The 13370-nt window shown below is 41.2% G+C and overlaps 1 protein-coding gene across 5 annotated transcripts in view; it reads right to left on the minus strand.

Annotated features, from left to right (window-relative positions):
• The window catches only part of LOC128700667 (adhesion G protein-coupled receptor L4), a 361845-nt gene that overhangs the window by 317318 nt on the left and 31157 nt on the right, over positions 1 to 13370 (minus strand). The window contains exon 1 of one of the 5 annotated variants that reach the window (XM_070097075.1): positions 7830 to 8018. The exons of the other annotated variants lie outside the window; for them this stretch is intronic. The gene's annotated coding sequence lies outside the window, so the exon portion shown is untranslated. Of the gene's footprint in view, positions 1 to 7829; positions 8019 to 13370 lie in introns of those variants that run through there. 5 annotated transcript variants of the gene reach the window in all.

The raw sequence follows: 13370 nt of genomic DNA on the forward strand, positions 1-13370 counted from the left end.
GCTCATCGTATTCGATAGTCCAGCTTGGTCTGAAATTCTTTCACATTTCCACGTGCTTTATCAATGATAGCTGATTTGCTATGAATTTGTTTGTGGAGTTAGTTGAGAAAACCAAATATATCCGAGAGATATCCTAAACAGGCTCAACAATGTTTTCAGACAGTTTTGAATATTAAACATGAAAAAAAATCTCCCCCTCAGTACGGAGCTCAGACACACTGTTAAGAATAATCCCACGTGGAAGCCTTCTCACTTTAGTATGAAGCAAGAGAATTCAGTGTTCAGAGCTCCTCTCATCACGAAAAGTTTTGAAAAAAGGCGGTGAATCAGTGCTCTGGCACTATTGAAATTAACAGCCTCAGCAACTTTTTTTACTAAACCATCTGCAGTTCCCCAGGAAGAGTTTTAACAGCTGAAGAATACAGGGAGTTGATATTACAGGGATTGACCTTTGTTTTACAAGTGCAACATTGCCTAACCTAACTCTCGTTATGGCTGGGATTCTGTCAATACAAATCGATTCGACAGTGTCGCATGTGAGATTGTGTCTTTCAAAGAAATCTTCAATTTTGTTATTATATCAGTGACCTTTGTAGGTCTCTACGAGAGAGTCACAGAAGAGGTATTCTTTCTACAGTTATGACAAATACAATAAGTTGTGCAAAATTAGAAACATCACACAATTTATTATCTTGCATGAAATTTTTTGCTGAATATCTTGATGGCGAATATCTTGAGACATTTCGCTAATATGCCAATGAATCATGTAGTTGGACAAGAGGACGAAGAGGAAGGGGGGGATGTCTTCAATCTTCTACTTCACCACTTCCTCACATACGACCCCAAACATGTTGAAGGCGTAAGGTTTAATCAACTCGGTTTAATCAACGTCCCCCGGGATACATAATAGGAATCCTCCGGTATACGCCTTTTTCCCTCAGTTACGAGTCAGTTTGAACAACGTTCCTGTAGTCCTAAATCAAGCTCTTCGCCTCAAATGCGACTCGGTTATCAGTTGTATTTGTAGCAAGAACACCTTCCAGGTATTGTTTTTTAGTATTGAGGTTTGCAACGAACCATTTCCAAGATTTTTTGAGCGTATCAGACACTTAAGCCACATTGTTCATATGAATCAAGGTGAGTATATTTTCCCCTTTGCCAAATACTAAAAAAAGCAGTTGTATCGTCATTGTTGCAACACTTGTTTTATTATCAGTGTTGAAACCCGTGTTTTATCATCAGTGTTGGAACACTTTTACGCCTTCAGGTTGATTGAGATCCACATTATTAAGTTTGTAAGCGCCGTGGTTGTTCTTTTACCAGGCGTAGAATTTTACATTTGTTAACATTAAACTGCATTTGGCACTTCATCAACTTTTGAAGATCTTCCTGTAGCGGTCTAATGTTCTCATCACTTAGTCGGACGGCCTATTTTAGTGCCATCCGCCAACTTGCTTATTTATTCTCTCATCTATGTCATTTATGTATATTGTGAATAACTAAGGGCCAAACACCACCTACCTGATCCACACGATAATGACGAGTCACTTCACACCAGTTGATCCCACCCAGATAATTCCTCTGCTCCATGAAATCGGCCAAACGAAAATCAGGGATGTTGACTTGGTTGTAATTCCAAGATACATTGAAATAGCAACCTGTGCTCGCTTTCCCCAAGCTCATCTTTAACCTTAGAGGTTAATTCATCTAATTGGTTGTCTCAAACTGTTTTAAAAGAGCAATCCCGGATCCTAAGATTGTTTTTGTATAGTAGCGGTCACCGCTGTGAGGGGGGGGGGGGGGGGGGTTGAGATGTATAATGTCCTATATTGTAATCTTTGGACATTCAGGTTCCTTGGGCAGCAGCTTTTGCGGGATATGTTGTTCTGTCACCCAGTGATATCACATGTATTTTTTTTATCATTTATGGTACATATAGTCAGTTGATGTTCAATTAAGCACCTTCACTAATATCGCTGTATACAAGTAAGGTATATTTTTTGTGGGTTTATAATTAGTTTATGAAACTAAATATGGGGTTGGTCGGGGTATTAGGTGTCTTAGTGTTTCCTCATATGTAATCATACATGCTAGATCTGTAAAAGTCTTATGTTAATTATTAAAGGATTTTTGCATATTTTGATTCCATTTTCAATATATACAAAAACAAAAATAAAGAACACCAGGTTTCAATTTCAAGATTCATGTAGGTTTCTGATAGTTATTTTATATAACCAAAGTACCATTGAGTGTGCAATGTATTAGTTTATATGACATTGTTTTTGTATATAAAATTTCATACACAATATGAATAAGAGTGTCAAGTTTTGGTTATATAGTTATTTTGTGTTTAAGTTATGTTCTGGTAGTTCTCGGTTTAGTTATACTTATGTTGTTGTCTTATATAAAGTTTTCACGTTTTTTGTTTTAAATCAATTATGTATACCATACATGTATACTGTTTTTTTTTAAATAAAATATAACAAAAAAATCCGTGACAACCATGATACAGCAGCCTGTAACAACTGTGCTACAGCATCCCGTGACAACCATGCTACAGCAATCCATGACAACCATGCTACAGCAATCCATGACAACCATGCTACAGGAATCCATGACAACCATGCTACAACAATCCATGACAACCATGCTACAGCAATCCATGACAACCATGCTACAATCCATGACAACCATGCTACAGTAATCCATGACAACCATGCTACAACAATCCATGACAACCATGCTACAACAATCTATGACAACCATGCTAGAGCAATCCATGACAGCCATGCTAGAGCAACCCATGACAACCATGCTAGAGCAATCCATGACAACCATGCTAGAGCAATCCATGACAACCATGCTAGAGCAATCCATGACAATCATGCTACAGCAATCCATGACAACCATGCTACAGCAATCCATGACAACCATGCTACAACAATCCATGACAATCATGCTACAACAATCCATGACAATCATGCTACAACAATCCATGACAACCATGCTAGAGCAATCCATGACAACCATGCTACAGCAATCCATGACAACCATGCTACAGCAATAAATGACAACCATGCTACAGCAATAAATGACAACCATGCTACAACAATCCATGACAACCATGCTACAACAATCCATGACAACCATGCTAGAGCAATCCATGACAACCATGCTAGAGCAATCCATGACAACCATGCAAGAGCAATCCATGACAACCAAGCTACAGCAATCCATGACAACCATGCCACAGCAATCCATGGCAACCATGCTAGAGCAATCCATGACAACCATGCTAGAGCAATCCATGACAACCATGCTAGAGCAATCCATGACAACCATGCTACAGTAATCCATGACAACCATGCTACAGTAATCCATGGCAAACAAGCTACAGCAATCCATGACAACCATGCTACAGCAATCCATGACAACCATGCTACAGCAATCCATGACAACCATGCTACAGCAATCCATGACAACCATGCTACAACAATCCATGACAACCATGCTAGAGCAATCCATGACAAACATGCTACAACAATCCATGACAACCATGCTAGAGCAATCCATGACAACCATGTTACAGCAATCCATGACAACCATGTTACAGCAATCCATGACAACAATGCTACAAAAATCCATGACAACCATGCTACAACAATCCATGACAACTATGCTACAGCAATCCAAGACAACCATGCTACAACAATCCATGACAACCATGCTACAACAATCCATGACATCCATGCTACAACAATCCATGACAACTATGCTAGAGCAATCCATGACAACCATGCTAGAGCAATCCATGACAACCATGCTAGAGCAATCCATGACAACCATGCTAGAGCAATCCATGACAACCATGCTACAACAATCCATGACAACCATGCTCCAACAATCCATGACAACCATGCTACAGCAATCCATGACAACCATAATACAGCATCCCGTGACACCCATGCTACAGCAATCCATGACAACCATGCTAGAGCAATCACGACAATCATGCTAGAGCAGTCCATGACAACCATGCTAGAGCAATCCATGACAACCATGCTACAGCAATCCATGACAACCATGCTACAGCATCCCGTGACAACCATGCTACAGCAATCCATGACAACCATGCTAGAGCAATCCATGACAACCATGCTAGAGCAATCCATGACAACCATGCTAGAGCAATCCAAGACAACCATGCTAGAGCAATCCAAGACAACCATGCTAGAGCAATCCAAGACAACCATGCTACAGCAATCCATGACAACCATGCTACAGCAATCCATGACAACCATGCTACAACAATCAAATGACAACCATGCTAGAGCAATCCATGACAACCATGCTAGAGCAATCCATGACAACCATGCAAGAGCAATCCATAACAACCATGCTACAGCAATCCAAGACAACCATGCTACAGCAATCCATGCCAACCATGCTACAACAATCCATGACAACCATGCTAGAGCAATCCATGACAACCATGCTAGAGCAATCCATGACAACCATGCTAGAGCAATCCATAACAACCATGCTACAGCAATCCAAGACAACCATGCTACAGCAATCCATGACAACCATGCTACAACAATCCATGACAACCATGCTAGAGCAATCCATGACAAACATGCTACAACAATCCATGACAACCATGCTAGAGCAATCCATGACAACCATGCTACAGCAATCCATGACAACCATGCTACAGGAATCCATGACAATCATGCTACAGTAATCCATGACAACCATGCTACAACAATCCAAGACAACCATGCTAGAGCAATCCATGGCAACGATGCTAGAGCAATCAATTGACAACCATGCTACAACAATCCATGGCAACCATGCTACAGCAATCCATGACAACCATGCTACAATCCATGACAACCATGCTACAGTAATCCATGACAACCATGCTACAACAATCCATGACAACCATGCTAGAGCAATCCATGACAGCCATGCTATAGCAACCCATGACAACCATGCTAGAGCAATCCATGACAACCATGCTAGAGCAATCCATGACAACCATGCTAGAGCAATCCATGACAACCATGCTACAGCAATCCATGACAACCATGCTAGAGCAATCCATGACAACCATGCTACAGCAATCCATGACAACCATGCTACAACAATCCATGACAATCATGCTACAACAATCCATGACAACCATGCTAGAGCAATCCATGACAACCATGCTACAGCAATCCATGACAACCATGCTACAGCAATAAATGACAACCATGCTACAACAATCCATGACAACCATGCTACAACAATCCATGACAACCATGCTAGAGCAATCCATGACAACCATGCAAGAGCAATCCATGACGACCATGCTACAGCAATCCATGACAACCATGCTAGAGCAATCCATGACAACCATGCTAGAGCAATCCATGACAACCATGCTACAGTAATCCATGACAACCAAGCTACAGCAATCCATGACAACCAAGCTACAGCAATCCATGACAACCATGCTACAGCAATCCATGACAACCATGCTACAACAATGCATGACAACCATGTTAGAGCAATCCATGACAAACATGCTACAACAATCCATGACAACCATGCTAGAGCAATCCATGACAACCATGTTACAGCAATCCATGACAACCATGTTACAGAAATCCATGACAACAATGCTACAAAAATCCATGACAACCATGCTACAACAATCCATGACAACTATGCTACAGCAATCCAAGACAACCATGCTACAACAATCCATGACAACCATGCTACAACAATCCATGACAACTATGCTACAGCAATCCATGACAACCATGCTACAACAGTCCATGACAACCATGCTAGAGCAATCCATGACAACCATGCTAGAGCAATCCATGACAACCATGCTACAACAATCCATGACAACCATGCTACAACAATCCATGACGACCATGCTACAGCAATCCATGACAACCGTAATACAGCATCCCGTGACACCCATGCTACAGCAATCCATGACAACCATGCTAGAGCAATCACGACAATCATGCTAGATCAATCCATGACAACCATGCTAGAGCAATCCATGACAACCATGCTACAGCAATCCATGACAACCATGCTACAGCAATCCATGACAACCATGCTACAACAATCAAATGACAACCATGCTAGAGCAATCCATGACAACCATGCTAGAGCAATCCATGACAACCATGCTAGAGCAATCCAAGACAACCATGCCAGAGCAATCCAAGACAACCATGCTAGAGCAATCCAAGACAACCATGCTACAGCAATCCATGACAACCATGCTACAGCAATCCATGACAACCATGCTACAGCAATCCATGACAACCATGCTACAACAATCCATGACAACTATGCTACAGCAATCCATGACAACCATGCTAGAGCAATCCATGACAACCTTGCTACAGCAATCCATGACAACCTTGCTACAGCAATCCATGACAACAGTGCTACAACAATCCATGGCAACAATGCTACAACAATCCATGACAACCATGCTACAGCAATCCATGACAACCATGGTACAGCATCCCATGACAACCATGCTACAGCAATCCATGACAACCATGCTAGAGGAATCCATGACAACCATGCTAGAGCAATCCATGACAACCATGCTACAACAATCCATGACAACCGTGCTAGAGCAATCCATGACAACCATGCTACAACAATCCATGACAACCATGCTAGAGCAATCCATGACAACCATGCTACAACAATCCATGACAACCATGCTAGAGCAATCCATGACAACCATGTTACAGCAATCCATGACAACCATGCTACAACAATCCATGACAACCATGCTACAACAATCCATGACAATTATGCTATAGCAATCCAAGACAACCATGCTACAACAATCCATGACAACCATGCTACAACAATCCATGACAACTATGCTACAGCAATCCATGACAACCATGCTACAACAATCCATGACAACCATGCTACAACAATCCATGGCAACCATGCTACAACAATCCATGACAACCATGCTACAGCAATCCATGACAATCATGCTACAGCAATCCATGACAACCATGCTACAACAATCCATGACAACCATGCTACAACAATCCATGACAACCATGCTACAACAATCCATGACAACCATGCTACAACAATCCATGACAACCATGCTACAGCAATCCATGACAACCATGCTACAGCAATCCATGACAACCATGCTACAGCAATCCATGACAACCATGCTACAGCAATCCATGACAACCATGCTACAGCAATCCATGACAACCATGTTACAGCAACCCATGACAACTATTTTACAACCCATGACAACTATGCTACAGCTACCCATGACAACTAACTACACTAACCCATGACAGTAATGCTACAGTAACCCTTGACAACCACGTTAAAGCACCCAATGACAACCATACTACAGCAACTCACGGTACCTATCCTACAGCAATCCATGACAACTATGCTACAGCACCTCATGACAACTATGCTACAATAACCTATGATAACTACACTACAACACCCACGACAACCATGATACAGGAACCCATGACAACTATGCTACAACAACTCATGACAACTATGGTACAGTAACTCATGAGAACCATTTTACAGCAGTCCACGACAACCATGATACAGCGACAGTATCATTAGGTTATTTCGTAATTAGAATTTATTTCCAAGTGGACCACTGATGTATAACTGACATAACCAAAAGTCAAGAAGTTAGAAATACCGGCAGAGGCGAAAAACAAAAATAACGAACGAATTAGTGTTAGAAATTAAACGGAAAATATAAATATCGAGCAGAAACACTCCCGTCAACTAACCTTGAGAAGGCAGGGAAGGCACAAATATACCATGAAAATCTTGCTCAGTAGCCCAGTGACACCTGATTCAGAGAGCGCCATATCTTCAAAGTAATTTAAAGAATGATTATTTAAAGAAAGATATTCTGAATGAAATGATAAATACGTCAGTGTACTGTGTCAACCATCAGACACACACCGGCCTGAGCACTGCACTGATGGTTACACTCTACAGACTCTACACGATAAAGCTGCCAGATGTCTCCAAGACAATACATAAAAATAAACTACCTATCTCGCTGACAACCAGTATAAAACATACATCTATTAATCGATGTACTTATGATACAAAAGAGCAGTGTAAGTAATGTAAACATGCGGGGTTTTCCCAAGATTCCTAAATGCAGGTAAATTTTACACAAGACTTAAACTAAACCAATCATGAATACAGTGTGAGGATATTGTGATAGTTTAGAGGTACTGCAAAAGGAGTTCAGTGTCTAGGATATGCAGAAAAGTTATGGTGTTTACTGGAGTTAAGACTGAGTTAGTGAGAAATGTAACTTGAGCTTTGGGCAGGCATAAGAAAAATATTATAATCATGGGGGAGCGCTAAACCCGTAGGATTATACAACGCCTGTGGAGGGGGAAGCGATGGAAGGCATTCAGGCTCAGTTCAGGGAACTGGAGTAAAGATCCAATTCCCTAGATCAAGAACCTCTCACCAGCGTCAAGGAACTTCCTTGAGGGGAAGAAATATATTTAATAAAGTTAGCCAGGATGACAAAAATATTTTCATGGAGAGCTTATGAAAAATATAAGAAAAGTGGAAAAATGAAGCAGATAGAGATAATAAAGTTGGCGAAAGGATAACAACACTTGTGGAGAAAAGTACAGATGAGAAGTTGTGATCCAATAAAAGATGAAAAGGCAATAACACATAAATATAAAAACAGTCTGAAGACATATATTCTGATAAAGATTGACAGGAAAATCCCTTAACACTTTACAATAAACAATACTGACAAGGGGAGAAAATACAATGGTGAAATATGTAGGTACTTTGCCACAGCAATGTGAAATAAGATGTAAATATTCACATACAGGAAAGTGTTTTCACTATTTTACGAAATGGACGGAGTCGTACTGATAAAGACTTCTCGTGTTTAGGTCAGGTAAGGTTCGTCAGGAAACAGGACAAATGTTTCCTGACGCGGGTCTTTGTCAGATGATGACCCGCCTTTCGAGCTTTTGGTCATCTGACCGAGGCCTTCCGCTGGCTTACCGGTCCTCCCCTATACAAATTATGGTCATTTATAATCATTGTTATTACGTTTTAACTTTTTTTTTTCTTATTCGCCGGTACTGTCCCGGCCCGGGTCTTTTCCAAGTAGTGGTGACCCGGTCTTGGCTCCCTATCTGGGGAGTGTCTCGAGACCTAAGTCTCCCATGGGAGGAGGTACAAGTACCCCCTCATCTTTGGGACCAACTGTCCCCAGGCCTAGCCACAAGCTAGGCCTCTCTGGTCTGCCATCCCCGCCCCAAGGGGGCTAATGGGAATGACAGTCTTATGAGCTAAAGGCTCGGGCTCAGGCACCTAATGATGCAGCCCGTTCTCTTAACCACAGACAACATGGCAATTATTTAAAAAAATTAATGGGCGACTGTTGATAGAGCTTGAAATATAACAGTATATGAACTGCTCGCAGTGACTACATGTTTTCTGTTCGCACGGCAGACTATTTTATTGCCATTTATCTTATTTTTTTTTTCGGTGTAATCTAACCTAACCTAAACTAGCGTACTTAACCCAACCCAACCTAGCTTAGAAGTGGAAGTACATATATGAAAGTGTTACATAGATATTAGGAAGTCATGAGAAAAAGAGCACTATTCATAACAACGTTCAGTTAATTTGTAACTGACAAGACCTCATTATATCTTCACCAAAGACTAAGATATCGACAAGTAAATGGCATGCCATATCCATTTGTTTGCAGCGTGAAAACACCTGCTGCATAGACACCTGCTGCATAGACACTTGCTGCATAGACACCTGCTGCATAGACACCTGCATAGACACCTGCTGCATAGACACCTTGGTGTTGACGCAAACTTCAATTATCCACCAGTCCACAAATAAGTAAGAAATGCAAAGAAAGGCTAAATGCTCTCAGAGTTGTTGCTTGCTGCAACCACAACTATGGTGCTAATGTAGGAATAGTGAAACTGATGTACATAGCCTACATTAGATCAGTACCTGATGATGCTGTGTTCATGTTAATGTTAGCTAAAGAAATTTCCTTAAAAGCCTTAGAGCTAATGAAAAACGAAGCATTCAAAATTATTCTTGGCTGCCCTCTATAAGTAAGTTTATTCAGGTATACACAAATGCAGTTACATAGAATTATCGTACATAGCAGCATACGTGTAGAAAACCTAGGATAACCCAAAAAAGTCAGACAAAGGAACTTGGTGTTCCCGGTGTTAGTGATAAAATGATCAAGATAGTTAACCTTACACTTTAAATTAGAATGTTAAGAAATGAACCAAATACTGACACTACAAATCTTATTAAATTTCTTGAAGTTAGTTAATAAGCGCAGATACAAATGGTTTGTTAAAACATGCAGTTATATTAAGTCATATAACCTGTAACAGCTATGTCATAACTTGGAACATTTGACTAACATAATGACGAGCCAGGTACAAATACACCAAAATCAGGTTAAAATTAATTTATATAGATTTTTGGGGGGATTCAATCACGCATTGAATTACTGCTTCATGATAAAGTTGAAAGATTAGCCATAGAAAATAACCTGAACAAAAATATGGAATATAACTTTAGTATATCTATTTTTAACATTAGGCATAATATTTGGAGATAAATAATGAAAGCGAATGTCACAAGAATGCAGTTAGAAGCCTGAGCAGATATATCACTCACCATGATAGCGAATGTTTATGAAGCAACTTGCAAAGTGAACCCTTGCAATGGCTTAGACTTAGTTACAAGTACTCTGGCAGTCTGGAAGAAGCACAAATAAAGAAGTTAAATGAAAAGTATATGGTGAGCCTTATGCTCACTTTATTGAACACTAAATGCTTCATTGTCCACTAACTGGGGAATATTGTGATAGTATAATAACTCATGCGGTAAGTCAAGGTATTTTATTGATGAAAATAAAATACCAGGCATAATAAGTACATATCCCAAATTTGCTTGCAGTAGATAAGACAACAGTAGACGTATTGTAAAACAACATGTACTTCTCTTAACTCGTTTTAGAGTCTAGTTCCAAGGCCCTACCATCCACCGGAAGCATATGGGATGCACAATAAACTAGCCGCGTCGGCAGCAAAATATCCATCTTAGCCACCCATGGTTCTGGTGTCCTCCCTCGTGAAAACAACCTGCTTTCTGATTTACGCTAATTCTTCCAAGAATATAAAGATCGGTTTCTCTAACCTTGTTAACTTGCTGTGTAATACGCGACGATGCAGGGAGCCCTGCCTCGTGGAACCCTTAACCACGTAAATACATCAAGGAACACTCTGGGTTTCAATAGCGACAAGCTCGGGTATATTCCCCACATTTTGTGGCTTCGTGACAGCCACAATAAGAGTAATACCCAGTCTCATTATAATTGATGGTCTACATCCGCCACAACAACCACGCCCACAAAACGCCACAACAACCACTCCCACAACACACCACAACAACCACTCTCACAACACACCACAACAACCACTCTCACAACACATAGGCAACTGCTTAAGTGTTGCCTATGTGTCTTAACAACCATCCTGTCGGTATTGTATACAATTTTGATATTCACTCTGTCAGACACTGCAACACAATGGCATCTTGGTACAGAACAGAAAACACCTTGGACAACTTCTTCAAGTGAGAACCGTTTGTTCTGAGAGGGACATGACCTCTCAGTGGCTACAATCTCACTACTACTACTCTGCACCTCTCCTTCCGACAGTATTTAAGTCTCAACACTGTCGCTTGAACTTCAGTTAGTTCCAGACTTTGGAACAGAACTTCTCCAGGCTGAGGGACTGACAACCTCAAATCTACATCGTCTTCACATCTCTACTGCTCCTTTCTGTACTCGACTGAAGAAGCCTACTGTGTAGGCGAAACGTTTCGGAATAAAGTTGCTTAAGTGTTGCCTCCTGTGTCTTAACAACCATCCTGTCGGTATTGTATACCATTTTGATAACAACCAATCTCACAACATACCACAACAATCACTCACAACACACCACAACAACCACTCTCAAAACACACCACAACAATCACTCTCACAATACACCACAACAATCACTCACAACTCAACACAACCACTCTCACAACACACCACAGCAATCACTCTCACAACACGCCACAACAACTACTCTCACAAAATACCACAATACACCCAACAACCACTCTCACAACACACCACAACAACCACTCTCAAAACACACCACAACAATCACTCTCACAACTCACCACAACAATCACTCTCACAACACACCACAACAACCACTCACAATACATCACAACAACCACTCTCACAACTCACCACAACAATCACTCTCACAACACACCACAACAACCACTCACAATACATCACAACAACCACTCTCACAACTCACCACATCAATCACTCTCACAACAGACCACAACAACCACTCTCACAACACACCAAAGCAACCACTCACAACACACCACAACCACTTTCACAGCACACCACAACCACTCTCACAACACACCACAACAACCACTCTCACAACACACCACAACAATCACTCTCACAACACACCAAAACAACCACTCACAACACACCACAACACACGACAACCACTCTCACAACACACCCAACAACCACTTTCACAACACACCACAACAACCACTCTCACAACACACAACCACTCACACACCACAATACACTCCACAAATACTTTCACAACACACAACAACCACTCACAAAATACCACAACAACCACTCCCACAACACCACACCAACCACTTTCACAACACATCACAACAATCACTCTCACCACACACCACAACACACCTCAACAACTCTCACAACACACCACAACAATCACTCTCACAACACGCCGCGACAATAACTATCACAACACGACACAACAACCACTCACAACACACCACAATACACCCAACAACCACTCTCACAACTCACCATAACAACCACTCTCACAACACGCCACAACAACTACTCACAACACGACACAACAACCGCTCTCAAAACACACCGCAACACTCCCAACAACCACTCCCAAAACACACCACAACACATCCAACAACCACTTTCACAACACACAACAAAAACCACTCACAACACTCCACATCAATCACTCCCACAACACTCAACAACCACTCCCACAACACGCCACAACAACTACTCTCACAACACTCCACAACAACCACTCTCACGACACACCACAACAACCACTCACACCACACCACAACAACCACTCTCACAACACATCACAACAACCACTCTCACAACACACAACAACCACTCCCACAACACGCCA

The sequence above is a fragment of the Cherax quadricarinatus genome, chromosome 56, assembly GCF_038502225.1.
Source record: "Cherax quadricarinatus isolate ZL_2023a chromosome 56, ASM3850222v1, whole genome shotgun sequence".
Classification (NCBI taxonomy): domain Eukaryota; kingdom Metazoa; phylum Arthropoda; class Malacostraca; order Decapoda; family Parastacidae; genus Cherax; species Cherax quadricarinatus.